Source organism: Tiliqua scincoides, chromosome 1, assembly GCF_035046505.1.
Source record: "Tiliqua scincoides isolate rTilSci1 chromosome 1, rTilSci1.hap2, whole genome shotgun sequence".
Lineage (NCBI taxonomy): Eukaryota > Metazoa > Chordata > Lepidosauria > Squamata > Scincidae > Tiliqua > Tiliqua scincoides.
This window is the reverse complement of record NC_089821.1, coordinates 39,618,890-39,640,140: the sequence shown is the minus strand read 5'-3', so window position 1 is coordinate 39,640,140 and position 21,251 is coordinate 39,618,890. Positions and strand designations below refer to the sequence as shown.

General features: G+C 45.9%; 1 protein-coding gene across 1 annotated transcript in view; it reads right to left on the bottom strand.

Annotated features, from left to right (window-relative positions):
* The window catches only part of BBOX1 (gamma-butyrobetaine hydroxylase 1), a 75,526-nt gene that overhangs the window by 35,985 nt on the left and 18,290 nt on the right, over positions 1-21,251 (bottom strand). The gene's annotated exons all lie outside the window — the stretch shown is intronic.

The window sequence follows — 21,251 nt, the reverse complement described above, 5'->3', positions numbered from 1 at the left end:
CTCAGAAAATGCCTGTGAGAAGAGCCAGATCTTCAGCCTGCAGTCAAACACTGGCAAGATGGGTGACAGATACACACTGAGAACCTGATTTTGCTCCCCTTGCCCTACAGCTGAAGGCGAGAGTGGTGGCAGAGCCCTCAAAACCAGTTAGGTCAGGACTTTTCCAGGTGGCTGGTGACCCTATCATTATATTGCTGGGACTCTCAATCAACAGGAAATAAGAAACTATACATTTAAACACTCATCTTTTGTGATCAAATGTGATCAAATCTGAGCTATGCAGTATACCCTTATGCTACTTCCTGGGACAACCAGAAGTTGCAAATGTAAAGAACAGAACACCATAATATTGAAGTACAAATGATGAAATTTGAAAACATAATAAATATTCTGAGTGACAGCATGCAAGCTAGATCTGCACAACAGTAGGTGTGGATATACTGTATGCAATCATCCCTACCAGTTGGGGGCGGGCTGTTACCTATTCAGTTCCTAGTTGAAAGGCTAGTAAATTAATAACAACAACAACAACAACAACAACAACAGGTATTTATATACCGCCTTTCTTGGTCTTTATTCAAGACTTTATTCAAGGCGGTTTACATAGGCAGGCTTTATTAAATCCCTATTAAATAGGGATTTTTACAATTTCAAAGAAGGTTCTTTCTTTCAAGAACAACTACATTCAAGGTGTTTCATTCCGATCCGGCTTCACATTCTGGCCTCCATCTTCCCACGCTCAGAGCAGATGGAATTGCTCGGCTTCAGCTTGTCAGCTGCTCCAAGGTCGCACGGTGCCGGTGGCCTCGAACTGGTGACCTTGTGGATGTTATCTTCAGGCAGACGGAGGCTCTACCCTCTAGACCAGACCTCCTGCCCTTACTCTCTACTGCTTTGACTAGACTTCTCACTAGCTTCTTTTCCTCTGCTGCTTTATGTTTCCTTGCCCAAGTGGCCATGACCAGTTGCTTCTCTTGCTCCTATTTCACAGTACAAAATAAGATTTTGTGTTGCAGTTTTGCAGTATATAATAATATAATATAATAATATAATAATATAATATACAGTATTTATATACCGCCTTTCTTGGTCTTTATTCAAGACTTTATTCAAGGCGGTTTACATAGGCAGGCTTATTAAATCCACGCAGGGATTTTTACAATTTGAAAGAAGGTTCTTTCTTTCAAGAACCACTACATATTCAAGGTGTTACACTCCGATCTGGTTTAACATTCTGGCCTCCATCCTCCCACGCTCCGAGCAGATGGAACAGCTCAGCTGCAGCTTGCCAGCTGCTTCAAGGTCGCACGGTGCCGGTGGCCTCGAACTGGCGACCTTGTGGATGTTAATCTTCAGGCAAATGGAGGCTCTACCCTCTAGACCAGACCTCCTGCCCGCTTTATATAAAGTGCTTTGTATAACTCAACTCTGCTATGAATGAGTTGTTTTTTTCACAGCTCTGCTATCAAAATATGCAACTCCTACTGACCTCATGGTTCAGGTTACCAGCCAGTCAAACCTAATACCTGTACTTTTTTGTGCTTACTTCTGCAAACCAAAAGAAACTGCAAACTGCAAAGCAGAGACTTGCTGATTGCATCTAACTGGCATGCTGTTTTCCTGCATTGTGTCATAGTGGGGAAAGTATGTGAATACATCTGTACTTTGACTCTGGGAAAAACCATTTAAAACTACAGTACTCCTGAATTTGAAAAGCAGCTTGTGAAATGGTACAAGTTGCTCTTGGTCAAAATACCAATACTTCAGGGTACATATTTCACTCCATAAGACGCACTTTTTCCGCCCCAAAAAGTGGGGGGGAAAGTGTGTGCATCTTATGGAGTGAATACTAAAAAAAAAAAAAAACTCCACCCTGGCCCTGGCCCCGCCCCCTGCCCGCTCGCTCTGCTCTGCTCTGCTCTGCTCGGCTTCCCCGGGCAGTCAGAGGCTGAGCTGGCTGGGGGGCTCCTGCCTTCCCTCAGTGCCGGCGCCGACTGTGGAAGCGCTGGAGGGCGCCCAAGCCCGCGTGTCTACTCAGAAGTAAGTCTCAGAGTCACTGGGGCTCACTCCCAGGAAAGCGTGGGTGGGGTGGCAGTCTCGCTGCCCAATCCTGTGCATGCCTACTCTGAAGTAAGTCCCATTAGAGTCAGGGGGGCTTACTCCCAGGAAATCCTCTCTCCCCCCCCAAGCCTGGAGCATCACAGCCTCTCTTTCCCCCCACCCCAAGCCTGGAACATCACATCCTCTCTCCCCCCAAGCCTGAAGCATCACAGCTTCTCTCTTCTGCCCCCCAAACCTGGAGCATCACAGCCTCTCTCTCCCCCCCCCAAGCCTGGAGCATCACAGCCTCTCTCTCTCCTCCCCAAGCCTGGAGCATCACAGACTCTTGCTCCCCCCCAAGCCTAGAGCATCACAGACTCTTCCCCCCTCCAAGCCTGGAGCATCACAGACTCTCCCCCCCCAAGCCTGGAGCATCACAGCTTCTCTCTTCCCCCCCCAAGCCTGGAGCATCACAGCCTCTCTCCCCCCCCCAAAAGCCTGGAGCATCACAGCCTCTCTCTCTCTCCCCCCCCAAGCCTGGAGCATCACAGCCTCTCTCTCTCCCCTCCCAAGCCTGGAGCATCACAGCTTCTCTCTTCCCCCCCCCAAGCCTGGAGCATCACAGCTTCTCTCTTCCCCCCAAGCCTGGAGCATCACAGACTCTTGCTCCCCCCCAAGCCTAGAGCATCACAGACTCTTCCCCCCCCAAGCCTGGAGCATCACAGCTTCTCTCTCCCCCCCAAGCCTGGAGCATCACATACTCTTCCCCCCCAAGCCTGGAGCATCACAGCTTCTCTCTTCCCCCCCCCAAGCCTGGAGCATCACAGAATCTTGCTTCCCCCCCCCCCAAGCCTGGAGCATCACAGCCTCTCTTTCCCCCCACCCCAAGCCTGGAGCATCACAACTTCTCTGCAACACAAACACTTTCCCCCCTCTCTCACACACACAGGCTGCCCCCTTCTCTTACACACACAGATGCTCTGCCCCCCCCACACACACACACACTCACACAGCAGGGGAGGGGCGCTTTCACTCACCTCATCCAGCATCTGAATGTAAGCCCCCCCGCATCACAAAGAAAAAACTGTCTCCTTGGTCAGAATGCCAGTGTTTGCTTATTGCACAAGCCCCAGGTATCACCATAAATCCAGAGGTTTGTTGTGTCTTGAGAATTTAAGTTGTGGTTGGACTTTCCACTTGTTCATTTGTATTGGAATCATGGAAGAACTGTCGAGGAGGTAGATGTGGTGTCAGCAGTGGCCCCTTTAAGGGTAAGGCCTGGGCATCCAGCAGAGTGTGCTGCACAGCTGCAGCCACTGGAAGGCAATAGGACCCTCAGGGATATAAGGAGTAGCTGAGGCAGAAAGGGTTTGTGGGTTTTGAAGGAGTGCAGGTTGGAGAGGAGACTGACTGGGTTTATTGAATTTGGAATCTGACTGTGGATTGTGATTGGACTTGGATACCCTGATGGATTTGACTAACCTACCTGGAACCTGACCTTGGACTGTAATTTGGCTTATTGGCTCTGGACTCTGATTTGGCAACTCCGATTGATGGGACTGATTTACTTGGCATCTGTGGACTAGAACTGGACTCACTTTTGCTTGCTGCACTGGTGAGTTGCACAAGGGGGACTGATCAGCCTTAAGCGGGCACGAGGCCCAGTGGATTGGAATTTGGCAGAACATCATTGTAGCAGAAAGATAATGTGATCCCCTATTTGTGTGCACCTGCTTTTGTGAGCTTCATAAATTCTGACTCTCAAGATGATGAGTTCTTGGGGTTTCCAGAAAACTAGAGTACTCAAACCTTTAAGTCTCTCCATTTGTTAATGACAGTGATAATGGTTCTTAATGCCACTGTTGACTGCTGTTCACTTTACATGGTTCAAATGTTATTCTGTTATAGTTTGTTAAATATTTTATTACACTGTTTGGTTCAGAATATTTTTTTCCTGTTTTCCTCCTCTAAAAACTAGGTGAGTCTTATGGTCAGGTGTGTCTTATGGAGCGAAAAATACAGTATACAATCTTTTGAATGAAAAAAGAGGATTCACTAGATGAGGGTCTTTGCTATCACTTTATTCAACTAGAGGTAGCATTAGGCTTGGTCAAGAAATCCAGCAGCCAAGGGTCTCTGCTGATCAGGGGGCCAAAGGTCCACAAAGCATTGATGATTACAAGAATACCCAATGCACCATTAGGGGAAGGGTAGGGGTGCTATGGGATGAGGCCCAGTGTGGAGCTTTGCCTCAGGTTCCCCAGTAACCTGGTGCTGGTGCTGTCTTTAACTTCACCAATAGCACACATCATCACAGATCCCTCAAGTCCTGTGTGATTCCTCCCTCCTTTACACTTGGCCTGTCCCAGTTTCGTATCTCTTGCTCTATAGTACTTTGTCTTCTCCACTAAAACCTTTTCTCAGGTCTCTGTTTCTCATCACACAGCCTATACGCCCTTTCTTCAATCACACTCCTCTTGGCACTCAATCCCTGCTTCTAGTAAACATATGGCCTATTCCTCTCCCTCTATTCCTTTGGACCAGCCATTTTAAACCTTTTTCATCTCATGGAACACTAAGAAGATGCTAAAATTGTCAAGGCACACCATCAGTTTTTGGACAACTGACAAAGTGCATGGCACTGCTGGCTAGGGGTTCAAATCCCCCAATGGCCCTACTAATATATGACCCTGTCCCAAACTCCTGTGGTACACCTGCAGACTGTTTGTCGCTCATCAATGTGCCGAGGCACAGTGGTTGAAAATTGCTGCTTTAGACCAGGGGTCTCCAAACCACGGCCTGGGGGCCACAGCAAGCCTCTTTCCGGCCCGCGGCCAATCTCTTGTCCCCTGAAAGCCTCTGGCCCACTCAATTGAACATGACCAGAACTGTGCTCTGTGTCTGGAGGGTGTTCTGAGGGCCAGAGAGGTTGAATGAATGAGCCCATTCATTCATTTATTCACTCATCTAAGTTCCATCTCTAATTTATTTATTTAAATTTTATATTTAATTTTTTTCCGGCCCTTAGCACCATGCCAGATATTTGGTGCAGCCCTCTGGCCAAAATGTTTGGAGACCCCTGCTTTAGACAAACTACCTCTTGGGATCTCTGCACTTTGATTCTCCTGATCTGCTTAACATTCAGTTTTCAAATCTGTCTGCTTCAGTTTAAAGAATCTCATAATCTACAACAGTAATAACTAGACTTTGAACTGTGTTTGATTTTATCAGGTATACCTAATAAAAAAAAATGCAATACATTGCCTTGGGTTCTACACCACACTCACACACCTAAGCACTATATATCCAGTAAGGGGACAGAACTGAAGTGGAGAGAAAGTCATTAGGAAGATAAAAACAAGCAATTTTGATGGTGTGTGTGTGTGTGTGTGTTGCACTTTTTGCTGCATCCACTTTTGTACCATGTGGCCAGGGACATGCATGCAACTCTGGAACAGTAACAAGGGGGTGATGGGAGAAAAAAGTAAAATATGTGCTATTTTCCCATTCCCCAAGCATTCACTTGAGATTGTTTCTCTCAAAGTGAGCTCAGTTATTAAAAAAAACAGAATTCAAGACTGCAAACATTCTGTTGGCTGAACCAAATTTAAAGTTTTAATTTTATAATTACTTTTTCATATGCTGAAATTCTGTTTTGGGACAAAACATAACAAGGATTTTGCTGGGGCTGGCTTAAACCCAAATTTAATCTTTAAAAAGTAGATGCTTCTTCAACTAATCTACTAAAAAAGGGGATACAATTTGGGGGCTCTAATGAAAGAAGACAGCTCTTTATATGCTGGAGAACTCTGCAGACATGGAATTAAGATAATAAAACTACTATACATTATCTTAAACACTTCTATCCTGCCTTGTCCAATATGTACTTCAAAGTAACTAAGGGCACAATCCTAAGCAGGTCTACTCAGAAGTCCTATTATGTTCAATGGGACTTACTCCCAGGAAAGTAAGGTTAGGATTGCATCCTAACAGAGCAATTAAAACAATAAGCAACAGACATAATAAAATTACCAAAAGATACACAGCAGAAAAGTGATATAAGCGGTTCAGCAGAAATGCAAGAACCAACAATAAATCAATTGTAAGGAAAATGATCCATATGGGGGAGAGTAACGGAACAACAAAATTAACAGATCCCAAAGGTTCTCTTAAAGAGCCAGGATTTTGCAGGACATCAAAAGCATACTACATTGGGGGAGGCAGTAACTGGACACAAATACAAGAATTGTCAACTCCACAATGAAAGAGGCAGTCATTTGGATGTGGTCAGATTTCTAGGCTTGAATTAGCATCTCTGGTGGAGGCTTAAGTTGCTAAAGCTGCTGTCACTGCTTCTGTGGAGCTAAGTATGGTACAAAATGCCTTGTAATCATTTGCCCAGGCCAGCGATTTTCAACCAGTGTGCCGATTTTCAACCGAAAGGTCCACATGTGTGCCTTGGGAGTTTGGAGCACAGTGGTTGAAAAACTCTTCTGGGTTCTGTGATTCTGTTTCTAAGGCAACTGTCTATAGCAGGGGTGCCCAAACTCCAGCCCTGGGAACACTTGCGGCCCTTGAGGACTCCCAATGCGGCCCTCAGAGAGCTCCCAGTCTCCAATGAACCTCTGGCCCTCCAGAAATTTGTTGGAGCCCACACTGGCCCGATGCAATTGCTCTCAGCATGAGGGCGACTGTTTGACCTCTCCTGTGAGCTGTGGGATGAGGGCTCCCTCCACTGCTTGCTGTTCACGTCTGTGATGCAGTAGTGGCAGCAAAGGAAAGGCCAGCCTTGGTTCACTCATGAACTTTTACAGGCCTTGAGCTATTGGAAGACCTTCATTCATTCATATCTGTTGTTGGCATCCTTCAGTCTCGGAAGACCATGGTGTCACGCTCTGAATGGTGGTTCTGGAACAGTGTCCTCTCCAGTGCGCGAAGCCTGGGTAAAATAGGTATGGAGGATAGGCTGTTACCCATGCAGCAAATCCCCCCTCTCCACGTCGCTGAAATGGTCCAATGGAAAGGCAGAGGCCAATACGGTTGGTTCCAGCGGCGTCGCAGGAGTTGCCAGAACGTGACTGTATTCAGCCATGAACTGCCTCAGGGACTCCGGCTCTGGATTTTGCCTCGAGGTTGACTCCTGAAGCCTTTTCCATAACTGAATGTAGCCACAAGGCAGTGGAGGTTTGGGATCAGAGTTTTCCTTCTCTCAGATGAGCTGCCTTCCCAGGCTGACGAGTCCCATCTACCCGGTGGCTGTTTAGTCGCCTCTTACGACAAGTACAGCCAAACTGAGGGCCTATTCTTATCCCCAGCCCCCAGGGGAATTCATATAAGTTCATCTTTAATATATTCATTTAGGTAAACTTATGTAAATTTATTCAAATTTTAAATGTAAATTCTTTTTTTTCCCTGGCCCCTGACACAGTGTCAGAGAGATGATGTGGCCCTCCTGCTAAAAACTTTGGACACCTCTGGTCTATAATAACAAATTGTCTGCCCCTCTTCCTCTGCTGGGGACAGATAATTCCTTACTAGAGATAGTTGCCCTAGAAACAGAGTTGCAGAATGCAGAAGAGTCTGCAGGAAGCTGAATGTGACATCCCAAGAGGCGAAGACCATAGAGAAGGTAAGAGCTGTCAGGGTGCCATGTGAAGAAAGTTGGAAATTGTTGGGCTAGGCCAGGGGTGCTCACACTTTTTTGGCTCGAGAGCTACTTTGAAACCCAGCAAGGCCCGGAGATCTACCAGAGTCTTTTTTACAATGTTCGTGCCATCATAACATATAACATTTATGTGTACAATGTATGTTGGTGTACCTTGAGCCCCACTGAGTATAATAGGACTTATTCCTGAGTAGACATGCCTAGGATTAGGCTGTGAGGCTGCAATCCTAGCCACACTTACCTGGGAGTAAGCCCCATTGAGTACAATGGGCCTTACTTTACTCCCGGCGTTTCCTCCCAGAGGCACCTGAAGGGGGGGTCGGCACTCCGCGATCTACTCATTTTGCTTCGCGATCTACCGATAGATCACGATCCACCTATTGAGCACTCCTGGGCTAGGCAGAAGCTGCATAGCTCAATGAGGAAATCCAGTTGGACGTGGCATGACTTGGTACATGGAAGTCCTTCCTTTTAATAATTTTTACTAGGTCCATTTGTAGTTCTTCAAAGCCATGCAAATACTCACTTCTTTTTAAGGCCATACTACTACTTTCACTATAGGACAAAGAGCTAAAAGAGCTGTTTCTGGCTCTTGGGCCTCTGTGACTTAATTCATCAACATTCCATCACGTAACAGTGTCCGGAGAGTTCACTGGCAACAGTTTTTAATCTGTACAGTTGCATTCTGTAACCACTGATACATTCCTGGCTACCACTGAAAAGTCCTTTAGCCTTCAAGCATCTCTCCATCTTCCAAGTTTGCCTCTTCTCCCTAATTTGAGGACAGCTGAAGTCTGCAATGAGGGACTTCCACAGTACCGTTTTTTTGCACTTTTAGGTTGGCTTGCTCTCATCTGGTCATTATTATGGAGTCAGAGTATGTTCCACATTCCAAGTGAAATGTATAAAAATGCCCCCTGTTCAGACTTTTAGACAGACAAATTTCAGCTTAGTATCTGTTCTGGAAATACAAAGGGGTGTGTGTGTGTGTGTGTGTGTGTGTGTGTGTGTGTGTGTGTGTGTAAAAATTGTTCCAAAAACTACTGACTGACACCTTCAGAATTATTCCAAATTTTTGCAGCTGTAAAAATAAAGTCTAATTTTAGGAGCCACATTTGAATCATGTCTTTCATTGACATTGGATGGGATTGAAACATCTACTAACTTTGAGGGAAAACACACTGATTTATTCCAGCTGAAAAACTTATCCATTATATGACATGAAGATAATCTACCTCAAAGGCATTTTATACACTACATTTTTTTACTACGCCATAAATTATTAGAACCAATAACATGTAACTACTATTTGAAACTGTCCACATGTACATTTTTATAAAATTTAGTAGTAATAGGCAACCTTCAGTCTCGAAAGACTATGGTACATACTCGACTATCCATCGAGTTGGTACAGTTAATATGTAGCAACAATGATGTTTTGGAATGCTTGACAATGACAATAATGTCATCACCAAGCTCTGGAGTGCCAAGACAGAAGCTACGCAGCTTCCCACGACCCTAAGGAATATCCATGTGACTCTCATTTGGTGGCAGCCTTGGTTTAGGAACCACTGATTTGCATTAAAGATCCACTGATACAAAATAATGCATTCAAGTAAACACATTCACAACTCGTTTATAAGTCTTGCCTACACACAAGTAAGTTCATAAGAAAACTTCAATATACTATGAAATGAGTACCTGAGACCTCTAAGAATGCAATTCTATACATAACTACATGAGAGTAAGTACCTGTCATGAATAAGTTCATGTTAGGCCTAGGTTAGCATGTGAAGCCTGAACCAAACTAAGACAGTGTAATGGAGAAGTTGCTAGCAGTTCCCAGCTGCAAAAATGTGAGTGAATAAACAAAAGGATTGTTGTCTCTCCTTTGCTGGCCAGAAAGGACAGATAACAAGAATTACAACCCACTGGAATGTTTAGCACCTTTGCAGACAGAGAGGTGTCTTATCAAGGGTGATGGAGTGCAGCTGTGGCTCTCCAGTTGGGAGGGGTAAGAACTATGAGGGGTTAGCAACTAGGCCAACTTCGAGAAGGTTCTGTTCCTCAAGGGTTCTGATTGGACAGTCTAATAAGTATAAAGTCACCTCAGTACTATTAGCAGCAGAAGAAGAAGAAGAATGAGTGCCCAGGGGGGGTGAGCGGGGCCTTCTTGAACAGAGTTTTAGGTGCAAGATCCTGCACGTGTATGAGCTCCATTGTCCATCATGGGCACCTGGCCCCATAGGTAGCCCTGGAGCTAAGAGATCTAACAAGAGTAACTGACCCAGGTGAGAGATAGGTATTAATAGAGATAGCCAGCTAGCAGTATTATTTTATTGCTGGTATGTTTCCTAGATGTTTATGCCTCTAGCATTTGCTGCCTTATTGTAGAGTGTGTAACCTTATGTACTTAATAAACTAAAATATCTTTTACCAAGTTGTTTCATTGTCTGTTGGGGACAAAGGTTCAGAATCCTGCCTAGCCGTTCAGCAAGCTACCATGCGCTCATGGAGGTCTAGTAACTTGAGGACGGAGGCTTTAATTGGAGAAAGAGCTCAGTGCCTGCAAGGGATAGAATTAAGCCTAGAGGGTCTCACTGTCCCTGGACTGAGGCACTGGCACATAGGGGGTGGGGGCAGTACTACTAGGCAAGGGGCCTTGAGGGCTTTAGGGTTCGAAAACCAAGGACCCTAAGCACCTAAACCCACCCTTTGTTTACGACAGTACCCATTGAACTCAATGGGGCTTACTTAGACATGCTTGAAGCCGCTCCCTTCTCCCTGGGAATGGGGGTTGGGATTCAGCATAACTGTCGGATCCCAGCCCTGCCTACCGCTCCCCGCCCACCCATCCCCGGGTCGCCCCCGCCTGCCCTCCCTTGCACAGGAACACCTCCCCCCACCTACCTGAGGTCCTTGTGTCCGCAAATCTAAGCAGAAGCAAGGCACTTGGAGCAAGCTGGCGCAGAGGCTTCCGTCAGCCTCTGCAGGCCAGAGCTTCTCTGAGCATCGGCCTGGCTTCCTCCTGAGGAGGTGCAAACGTGTGCAAAAGGCACACGCCAAGGGCAGGATTGCGCCCTTAGACTCAGTAAAGATGTAGCTAATGGATAGTACACTATCCACATTTCATACTAAGATTAATTTTCTTAGGATGCAATCCTATACACTTACCTGGGACTAAATCCCATTGAAGAAAGTCCCAGGTTTCTGGGAGGGAATGGTTCCTGGGAGACCCAGGTTTCTGGGAGATTTCTGGAAGAGAGTGGCTGGGAATGACCCCTATCAGCATGCCAGCCCATAACTGGGAACAGAAAGTTCCTACGTATGTCATGCACATCCATCCATGGAGCTCACCGCAGCATGCCAGGTCATAACTGGGAACAGGAGGTTCCTGCACACCTCCTGTACATCCATCCATGGAGCACACCGCAGCATGCCAGGTCATAACTGGGAACTGGAGGTCCCTGCACACCTCCTATACATCCATCCATGGAGCTCACCACAGCATGCCAGGCCATAACTGGGAACAGGAGGTCCCTGCACACCTCCTATACATCCATCCATGGAGCTCACCGCAGCATGCCAGGCCATAACTGGGAACTGGAGGTCCCTGCACACCTCCTATACATCCATCCATGGAGCACACCGCAGCATGCCAGGCCATAACTGGGAACAGGAGGTCCCTGCACACCTCCTATACATCCATCCATGGAGCTCACCACAGCATGCCAGGCCATAACTGGGAACAGGAGGTCCCTGCACACCTCCTATACATCCATCCATGGAGCTCACCGCAGCATGCCAGGCCATAACTGGGAACTGGAGGTCCCTGCACACCTCCTATACATCCATCCATGGAGCACACCGCAGCATGCCAGGCCATAACTGGGAACTGGAGGTCCCTGCACACCTCCTATACATCCATCCATGGAGCTCACCGCAGCATGCCGGGTCATAACTGGGAACTGGAGGTCCCTGCACACCTCCTGTACATCCATCCATGGAGCACACCACAGCATGCCAGGTCATAACTGGGAACAGGAGGTTCCTGCACACCTCCTGTACATCCATCCATGGAGCTCACCGCAGCATGCCGGGTCATAACTGGGAACTGGAGGTCCCTGCACACCTCCTGTACATCCATCCATGGAGCTCACCACAGCATGCCAGGCCATAACTGGGAACTGGAGGTCCCTGCACACCTCCTGTACATCCATCCATGGAGCTCACCGCAGCATGCCGGGTCATAACTGGGAACTGGAGGTCCCTGCACACCTCCTGTACATCCATCCATGGAGCATACTGCAGCATGCCAGGCCATAACTGGGAACAGGAGGTCCCTGCACACCTCCTGTACAAGGCCCGATTAAGCTAGTGTGGGACCTGTAGCATATGATATAAAGGGACCCCAAATTAAAAACAACAACACAAATATTAAAACATAAATTATTTCCTTGCATAGTAAACTAATTCAATTTTTAATTTGGGATGTGTGTGTGTAATTTTATGGAGCGGCAAAACTTGTTGATCGTCTTCCGTAGTTTCGAGATTTCTGGAATAATCTCCCTCAAGAAAGTACACACCTCTCAGGGAGGCTGTTCTCACCCCTTGAGCCACAGCACCTTCTGCTCAGTAGGTATGTATCCAGTTTAGGTAGGCAATGTAAGGGTTTAGGTAGGTATGTGTATGCAATGTAAAATGTGTACAAAAAGACTCCAGCATGACTCTCTGAACAACTATATAAAAGGGAAAGACCCTGTTTTCTCTCACACATATCCAAGGGTTAATGCGATCTCAAGGCAGTGCAATCAAACCCTTTGATTAAGAGTCAGTGTTTAATTGGATCTTGGCTCCCTCTTAAACTGATCCCTCCGAGTTACCTATGTGGTTTTTCAATTAGCCGCCTTCTTCAGTTCCAGAATCCATACTATCACCAGATCTGGGAAGCATTTTATATTGGAAAAATCAGATCTTGCCAATCTCAAGTCCCAGAGAAATACACGCATGCCACATGAAACTCTGATTCAGAAGCAAGTCACTGTATTTAATGGGTCATACTCCAGGGTCAATGTTCGTAGGAGCGCAGCCTACATGATCACACAGAAGAAACTAATTATGTAGAGCAGTGGTTCTCACCCTTTTTAGCCCAGGACCCACTTCTGAAAATGACAATCTGTCTGGGACCAACCGCAAGTGATGTCATCAACCTGGAAGTGATGTCATAACCAGAAATCACATCATCAAACAGGAAGTGACATCACTATGATGTCAGAGCTGGAAGTGATGTCATCAAGCAGAAAGTTCCTGCCTAGAAACTCAAACTGTAAATGACAAGAGACAGTATTCCAGCTGAGAAGCTTCTTCCAATTCTCCCTGCCCTCACTACCATTACTATCAAGCAAAAAATAAAACATCTGGAACAAAATATTTGTGTATTTATTTACTACTGTTTTTATTTCTGTCTTTATTTATGTACAAAATCTCAAGCTACTTCTTGTATTGCGCTTGAAACTCAAACATTGATGTGGCTATTGATACTGTGCACAGCATTAGCCAGAAACAAGTGCACCCTACTCATGCGTCTCAATACAAGAAGTAGCTTGAGCTTTCGTAAATAAAGGAAATAAAAACAGTAGTATCCCCCTCAGAAGGAAAATAAGCAGGGATGCTTCCCTTCATCTCCCCAAACCTAAGCATGTCTACTCAGAATTGACTCCCATTATTGCCAATGCGGCTTACTCCCAGGTATGAGTAGACAGAATTGCAGCCTAAGAGAGAAGTAAGAAGAGGGAAAGGGTACACATCAGAGAAGCGGCTGGGGGAGCAGAACTCTACCTGGGTGCTTCCCCCCACATGCCAGGCTTGCCCTCCTTCCTCCCCCCCTCCTGGCTGCTCTCTTGGCAGCCAGGCAGCCAGGGATCCCCCCTCACACCAGCAAAGATATAAAGAGAGGACGTGCTAGCCAGGGCAGGAAAGGATTGTGGTTTGCAGGCGATTTCAGAGGCAGAGAGGTTGTGATGCAGAGGACGAGAACGGCAGTGGGGTGGCGGCGGCAGCGAAGCTGCTTTCAAGGCAGGCTCACAAGAGGGAAGATCACATGGGTCTGCCTCTACTCACCCAAGCCCTGTGTTCAGGTCTCCACCTACACTCTCCAGCCCAGTCCAGCTGCAGGGGGGGGGGGGAGCTGCTCTGTCCTGCAACCCCGAGGCAGCCCATCCCATCAAAGCAGCCAAGCTGACAAAGGTTGGTGGGGAGAAGCCTGGCTGGCTTGTCCACGTCTCTCATGGTCCTTCTTTGCCTGCAATCCAAGCCTGCACTCCGCGACAGGCCCCCCTGAGGGAAGCCTTCAAGTGCAGAGGGGGGTCCAGCTAGGAGGCAGCAGCACGCTTTCTGGGGGAAAGCGGCACACTGCTTTCTTTGCACATGTGCAAGCCGCTCTTAGTTACGTCTCAATGCTAGGAAGCTTAAAATGGCAACGCCCAGGCTTTGCCCACTTCCAAAATGGTGCCACCTAGGTCTTTTGCCATCTTCCAAGATGGCTGCCGCCAGCTTCTCGCAACCCACCAGAAATTGGATCGCGACCCACCAAGTGGGTCCCGACCCACAGTTTGAGAACCACTGATGTAGAGGATTTAGGACATTGTGAACTTCTAGTTGAAAAGCGGTATATAAATACTGTTAATAATATATAAATACTGTTAATATGAAGCAATGAAGCAAACCAGTACAATCTGAACTTAAAAGCACACTTCCTTGTCACATGGAGCTCAATAATAGAATAAATAGCACAGCCAATAAGTTTTAATTCAATAAACAAGTCCCTTAGATCAGTGTTTCTCAAACTGTGGGTCAGGACCCACTAGGTGGGTCACAAGCCAATTTCAGGTGGGTCCCCATTCATTTCAATCTTTTATTTTTAATATATTAGGCTTGCTGCTACCATGGCATATGACTGCACTTGGGAAAATGTTACAGATCTGTACTTTTAACAAGCTAATATGTACGTATATTCTTTTAACAATGATAATAAATGGGACTTCTGGGAAAGTTTGGGTAGGATCGCAACCTAGGATTGTGAAAAATTTTCCTGCTTGATGATGTCTCTTCTGGTCATGACATCACTTCTGGTGGGTCCTGACTGATTCTAAAAAGTGGGTCCCGGTGCAAAATGTGTGAGAACCACTGCCTTAGATTGTAACGCGTTCCCACAGTGAAAGGTTCGCCTGAGTTGGGGGGGGAGGGGACAACCCTGACCTCAGTCATTGAAACCAACTTTGTCCATAAATTTTAAGAGCATCTCAACACATGCAGTCACATCGCTAGTCACTGTTACACACAAAGTATTAAAAGAAAACCTGCCAACATCCCTTTTCTGCAATGCATTGTTTGTAGTAGATTTCACCCCTAATAAGTAAATAACCTGCCCTTAAATTTGTTCATTAAAAAGATGTGATCGCTCTTGTAGGGGTGAGATTCAGGGATGGCCTAGATATTATTAATGAGATTATTTCCCTTACATTTCATTAATCATTTGATGCATCCCCCTCCCCTCAGGTGTTTTTTTCTCCCCATTCAATGACCTCAATGCAAATAAACCTATCAGATGTGCCAAAATGACTGGCAATTTTTGTGAATGGAATACTCAGTGACTGGAAGTGATGTAATTCTCAAGCTGGGGTTTTGTGGTCAGTACTCAGTTGGTTGCCTAGTGATAACCAAGCTGCTGATTGGCTGGCAGGTGAACTCCTGCCACACTTTTACTCTGGTGGAAGATATAAAAGGGGGTAGTTGGGCAATGAACAAATGCCCAGTGAAGACACTTCTGCCTTGTTTTACTCTTCTTTAAGGAGCTTAGCATTTGAAGGTAAGTCTTCTCTCCTTGTTATTAGTATGTCAGAGTGCTGACCTTTTCAGTGGTGGAGAATTTACATGCCTGGAAAGTTCATTTCAAGGATGGCATCTTGAGGATGTTCATTTCAAGGATGGCATCATTTCAAGGATGTTTTTCTCCCTTCTCTGGATTCTTGAGAAGAATATTTCTGGATACCAGGGCAGAATAGGGAGAGACTAAGCAGAGAGAATACAGTTTGGCTCCTGGGATAACTGTATTATGATACATGGAAATGAGAGCTGACTCATACAAACACCTTATTGGTTCCATGCTGCATCATAATAGCATCTCACTGGATGTCGGAACAATCCGTCTCACTGGTCAGTTCAGAGTTAAGAAAATTTGCACATTTCGTTTTAAGCCCCGTCCTGCATACAGACATTTTCAGATCAAGCACTTAAAAACATATAAGAGACGTTTTAAAAGGAGCATCTTAAATGCAACGAATGTGTTGCATCTTCAGCTTTTCTCACTGCATTAGGGGTGCAACAAGCTGAGCTTGACACTAGTGGCCAAAATTGTGAAAACCTTGGTAATTACAAATAATACCATCATGTTATACATCTTTGGAAAGGTAATTTAATGCAAAATGCAATGAAACATCTGTAACTTATCAAACATTATGGCCAATTAAGCAGAAAAAGAAAACACAGCTGCTTTATGGAACAAAAAGTGGATTTTCCTACCTCAAAACCTACCAATGAGACTTTTAAAACTGAATTTCTAGTTGCCCTGAATAGTGTCTCTTGAGAGACCGATTGTTCTCAAAGTTATATTATTTTTCAGGAGGAGGCAAATGTCAACAATTCTGCAAAAGGCAAGATACTATTATTAAGGACCTAGAATATATTTCCAAAACTAGATCCAGCAGCTGAAACTAATGGAAATCTTCATAGATACAAAAAATGCCCCCTTTTCTACCTAGAGAAAGGCGGTATCAGGCTTCCCTAGAAGTAAATCTCATTGTATCCAGTGGGGTTTATTTCTCGGCAAGTGCGCATTGGCTGGATGCTGAAGAGCATGGAAAAAATGGCCACTCTTTTAAACACTTTCTTGCAGAGACGAAACTATGGCCCTGTTGAGGATTACCTCTCTTCTTGTCATCTATGCCTTGGTGGCATGTCATATGGAGAGCTACCAGGCAGTCTCACTCAGGTAAGAGGCAGCAAACTGTGGGTGGACTGACGCAGCTCAGGACTAGCCTGCAGCCACAGAGACGTCTAGCTGTGTCTGCTTTGCGGTCTAGTGATCTTTGCCATTACACATGAGTGAATAATAGCTTAATAATAATAACTTTATTTTTACCCAGCCTTTCTCCCCGAAGGGACTCAAGGCGGCTTGAGTCCTTAGCTAGGGTCCTTATCTAAGTCCTAAGCTGGGTTCATCTCTGCGCATGAACTGGAGGTTGTCCATGACTTTGTGTAGCTTGGCTCAACGATCTCTGAAACTCTTTCTCTTGATACTGAGTTAAACAAACGCATCGGTAAAGCAGCTACCACGTTTTCCAGACTCACAAAGAGAGTCTGGTCCAACAAGAAGCTGACAGAACATACCAAGATCCAGGTCTACAGAGCTTGCGTCCTGAGTACACTTCTGTACTGCAGCAAGTCATGGACTCTTCGCTCACAACAGGAGAGGAAACTGAACGCTTTCCACATGCGCTGCCTCCGGTGCATTCTCGGCATCACCTGGCAGGACAAAGTTCCAAACAACACAGTCCTGGAACGTGCTGGAATCCCTAGCATGTATACACTGCTGAAACAGAGACGCCTGCGTTGGCTCGGTCATGTCGTGAGAATGGATGATGGCCGGATCCCAAAGGATCTCCTCTATGGAGAACTCGTGCAAGGAAAGCGCCCTACAGGTAGACCACAGCTGCGATACAAGGACATCTGCAAGAGGGATATGAAGGCCTTAGGAGTGGACCTCAACAAGTGGGAAACCCTGGCCTCTGAGCGATCCGCTTGGAGGCAGGCTGTGCAACATGGCCTTTCCCAGTTTGAAGAGACACTTTGCCAGCAGTCTGAGGCAAAGAGGCAAAGAAGGAAGGCCCATAGCCAGGGAGACAGACCAGGGACAGACTGCACTTGCTCCCAGTATGGAAGGGATTGTCACTCCCTGATTGGCCTTTTCAGCCATACTAGACACTGTGCCAGAACCACCTTTCAGAGCGCGATACCATAGTCTTTCAAGACTGAAGGTTGCCAATACAAAAGCTGGGTCCTTAGCTAGGAAACAGTTCAGTTTTGGGTGGGGATTCTGGGTGGGGAGGTGCGAATAAGCAAGTCACCCCTACACAGTGCCAACACCCTCACCCCCAAACTGAGCCCTGCCCTCCTTTCTCCCAGCCCTCCCCTCTGCACCCCGCTTGAGCAGTGACACTGCCATTCCCATTCTCTCCACCTAGAGCTGGCTCGGGACGCCACGCAAGAGAGCAAGGGACGCTCACAGAACAAGGGACACTCGGGGACTACAAAGTTCGGAGATTCTTGAATGCACAGATGACGGCGGAGGAGCTGGAGCAGGCGAGCGAAGGGAACATGTAAGAAACTCTCTCGAGGGAGGCCAGCAGTGCCTGAGGGGATGGGAAGGGGATCTTCTTCTCTCCCTGCCTGCCATTTCCCAGTAGAGCAGCCTGTCAGGGGGTGGACATATGAGCTTGCCCAGCACTTGTGATACATAATCCTGACCCCACTCATGTCCTGCCCATGTTGAGAGGATCATTTCGCCTGTCACTGTTTGTTTCAGATCACTTTTATGGAACTTGCTCCAGAGTTACTATTTTTAAAAAAATATCCCCCCAAATAAGTTGAAAGAGAAAGGGGGTTGTACTAAAGTGGAACAGTGAGAAGTATGTCTTGATTTTATTTCTTCCACCCCATTCGAAATGAGCAGAGCCACTCAGTGTCTTCCAGGATTGTGCTCAAGTCACTGACTTGTGCTTGAGCTTCAAGTTGCAAGTCACTGACCCCATGACTCGACTGGACGCGACTCACAAGTCATAGTTGCGACTTGAGAAAAATTCCAAGTCTTTTGAGTCACAAGTCATAGTCATTAAGGGCCCAATCCTTTCCAACTTTCCAGTACTGATGCAGCCACGATGCAGCCCCACAGTAAGGGAATAAATGTTCCCATACCTTGAGAAGGCTTTTGTGACTGTCCCCCCATAGCAGCATGTAGCACATGTTCCATTTGCAAACTGCTTTGGTGCTGGAAAGTTGAGATAGGATTGGGCACTTAAGAGTCCCAAGTCCTTGAGCCGTCTGTTCCTATCGCAAAGAACCACTTCCCCCATCCTGTACCCGGCCCCTTCTCTTCCCTCTCTCATTCAGCAAAAAAATTAAGCTGTTCCTTCCTATACTGCAGAGAAAGACACCCCCCCATCCTGGCTGCCCCCACCTTCTTGTTCCTCACTTTTGAGCAAGTACATTGAGGTTGTAGGTTGGAATAAAGGTGAAAGCACAGAGTACATTTCAAGGTTCCCTTGAACAGCAGTTTGCTATTAAAGCAAGAGAACAATAACAACAACAGTATTTATATACCGCTTTTCAACAAAAAGTTCACAAAGCAGTTTACAGAGAAAAATCAAATAACTAATGGCTCCCTGTCCGAGCAGACAGCCACTAGAAAATACACTTCGGAGGTGAGAAGTGAAACCTTAGCAAACTGGATATTTGTGCCCTTTAAATACAGACAGAATGTACCACACTTTAGCATGTTAAGCCATTTTCCAGGGCCTCCAATAAAGAAAGTGGTGCTAAAAGTCAAACTCTCTCTGTGAGATCTTAACTCTTAGTTCTTTATTTGAAAAAAACAGCTTAAGGGCACGGAGAGAACCATGTTACACAGCAGGTTGTAAAGCCTACGGAGGAGGAAGCACTGATGCTGCAGCAAGCAGGCGAAGAAGAAATGTTCAAATGTAATCTACTGAATGACTCCTGAAACATGGTAAACCTAAAATAGACCTGCTTAGGACCTGTGTTGAACCAGACTTGGGCCTCACCCAAGCTGTGCTCTACTCACCTCCAGAGGGCTTCCTGAAGCCTGCAGAGTCCGTGTGTATCTGCCCACAGTCTCTGCAGGCGTCAGAATAGCCTGATGAGGTGAAAAAATGCCACTTCCAGTTTCCTGAGGCATAGTGACATAACTATGCCTTTTAAGGCATTCTGAAGCCCACAGACAGCTTTCCACAGGCCTTAATGTAAGCAGTTCAGCAGAAACTCAAGAACCAACAATAAATCAATTGTAAGGGAAATGATCCATATGGGGGAGAGTAACGGAACAACAAAATTAACAGATCCCAAAGGTTCTCTTAAAGAGCCAGGATTTTGCAGGACATCAAAAGCATACTATGTTGGGGGAGGCAGCAACTGGACACAAATACAAGAATTGTCAACTCCACAATGAAAGAGGCAGTCATTTGGATGTGGTCAGATTTTTAGGCTTGAATTAGCATCTCTGATGGAAGCTTAAGTTGCTAAAGCTGTTGTCACTGCTTCTGTGGAGCTAAGTATGGTACAAAATGCCTTGTAATCATTTGCCCAGGCCAGCAATTTTCAACGAGTGTGCCAATTTTCAACCAAAAGGTCCACATGTGTGACTTGGGAGTTTGGAGCACAGTGGTTGAAAAACTCTTCTGGGTTCTGTGATTCTGTTTCTAGGGCAACTGTCAATAGTAACAAATTGTTCCTCTTCCTCTGCTGGGGACAGATAATTCCTTACTAGAGATAGTTGCCCTAGAAACAGAGCTGCAGAACCCAGAAGAGTCTCCAGGAAGCTGAATGTGACATCTCAAGAGGCGAAGACCATAGAGAGAGCGGTCAGTGTGCCATGAGAAGAAAGTTGGAAATAATTGTTAATTTTGTATGCTAGATATTAAAAAGAGCCTAGAATTTTAATGTAAGATGAACATAACAATGAATGGTGGAAATAGTCAGATTTTTAGAAAGGGAAAGAAAAACAAGGATTTCATATATTATGACAAAAATTTATTAGAGCAGGGATGCCCAAACCCCGGCCCTGGGGCCACTTGTGGCCCTTGAGGACTCCCAATGCGGCCCTTGGGGAGCCTCCAGTCTCCAATGAGTTTCTGGCCCTCCAGAGATGTGCTGGAGCCCACACTGGCCCGACACAACTGCTCTCAGCGTGAGGGAGACTGTTTGACCTCTTGCATGAGCTGTGGGATGAGCTGTGGGATGAGGGCTCCCTCCACTGCTTGCTGTTTCACATTTGTGATGCAGTAGCGGCAGCAAAGGAAAGACCAGCCTTGCTTTGTGCAAGGCCTTTTATAGGCCTTGAGCTATTGCAAGACCTTCATTCAATCATATAGGTTCATCTTTAATACATATATACATTTATGTAAATGTATGTAAATTTATTCAAATTTTAAATGTAAATTAATTCTTTTTTCCCTGACCCAGTGTCAGAGAGATGATGTGGCCCTCCTGCCAAAAACTTTGGACACCCCTGAATTAGAGCAACTGCGTTAATGAAAATACATATAAGTTTTACGATGATATAACATTTATAAGATTGGCAAAGAAGAGCTAAAATGCAAATAAAAGAAAGGTAAATATATTGGAAATGTTAAAGAGAATAACGTAAGAGATTGTTGGCTTTATTATATTGTTGAAATCAGAATTATTTTTAGTG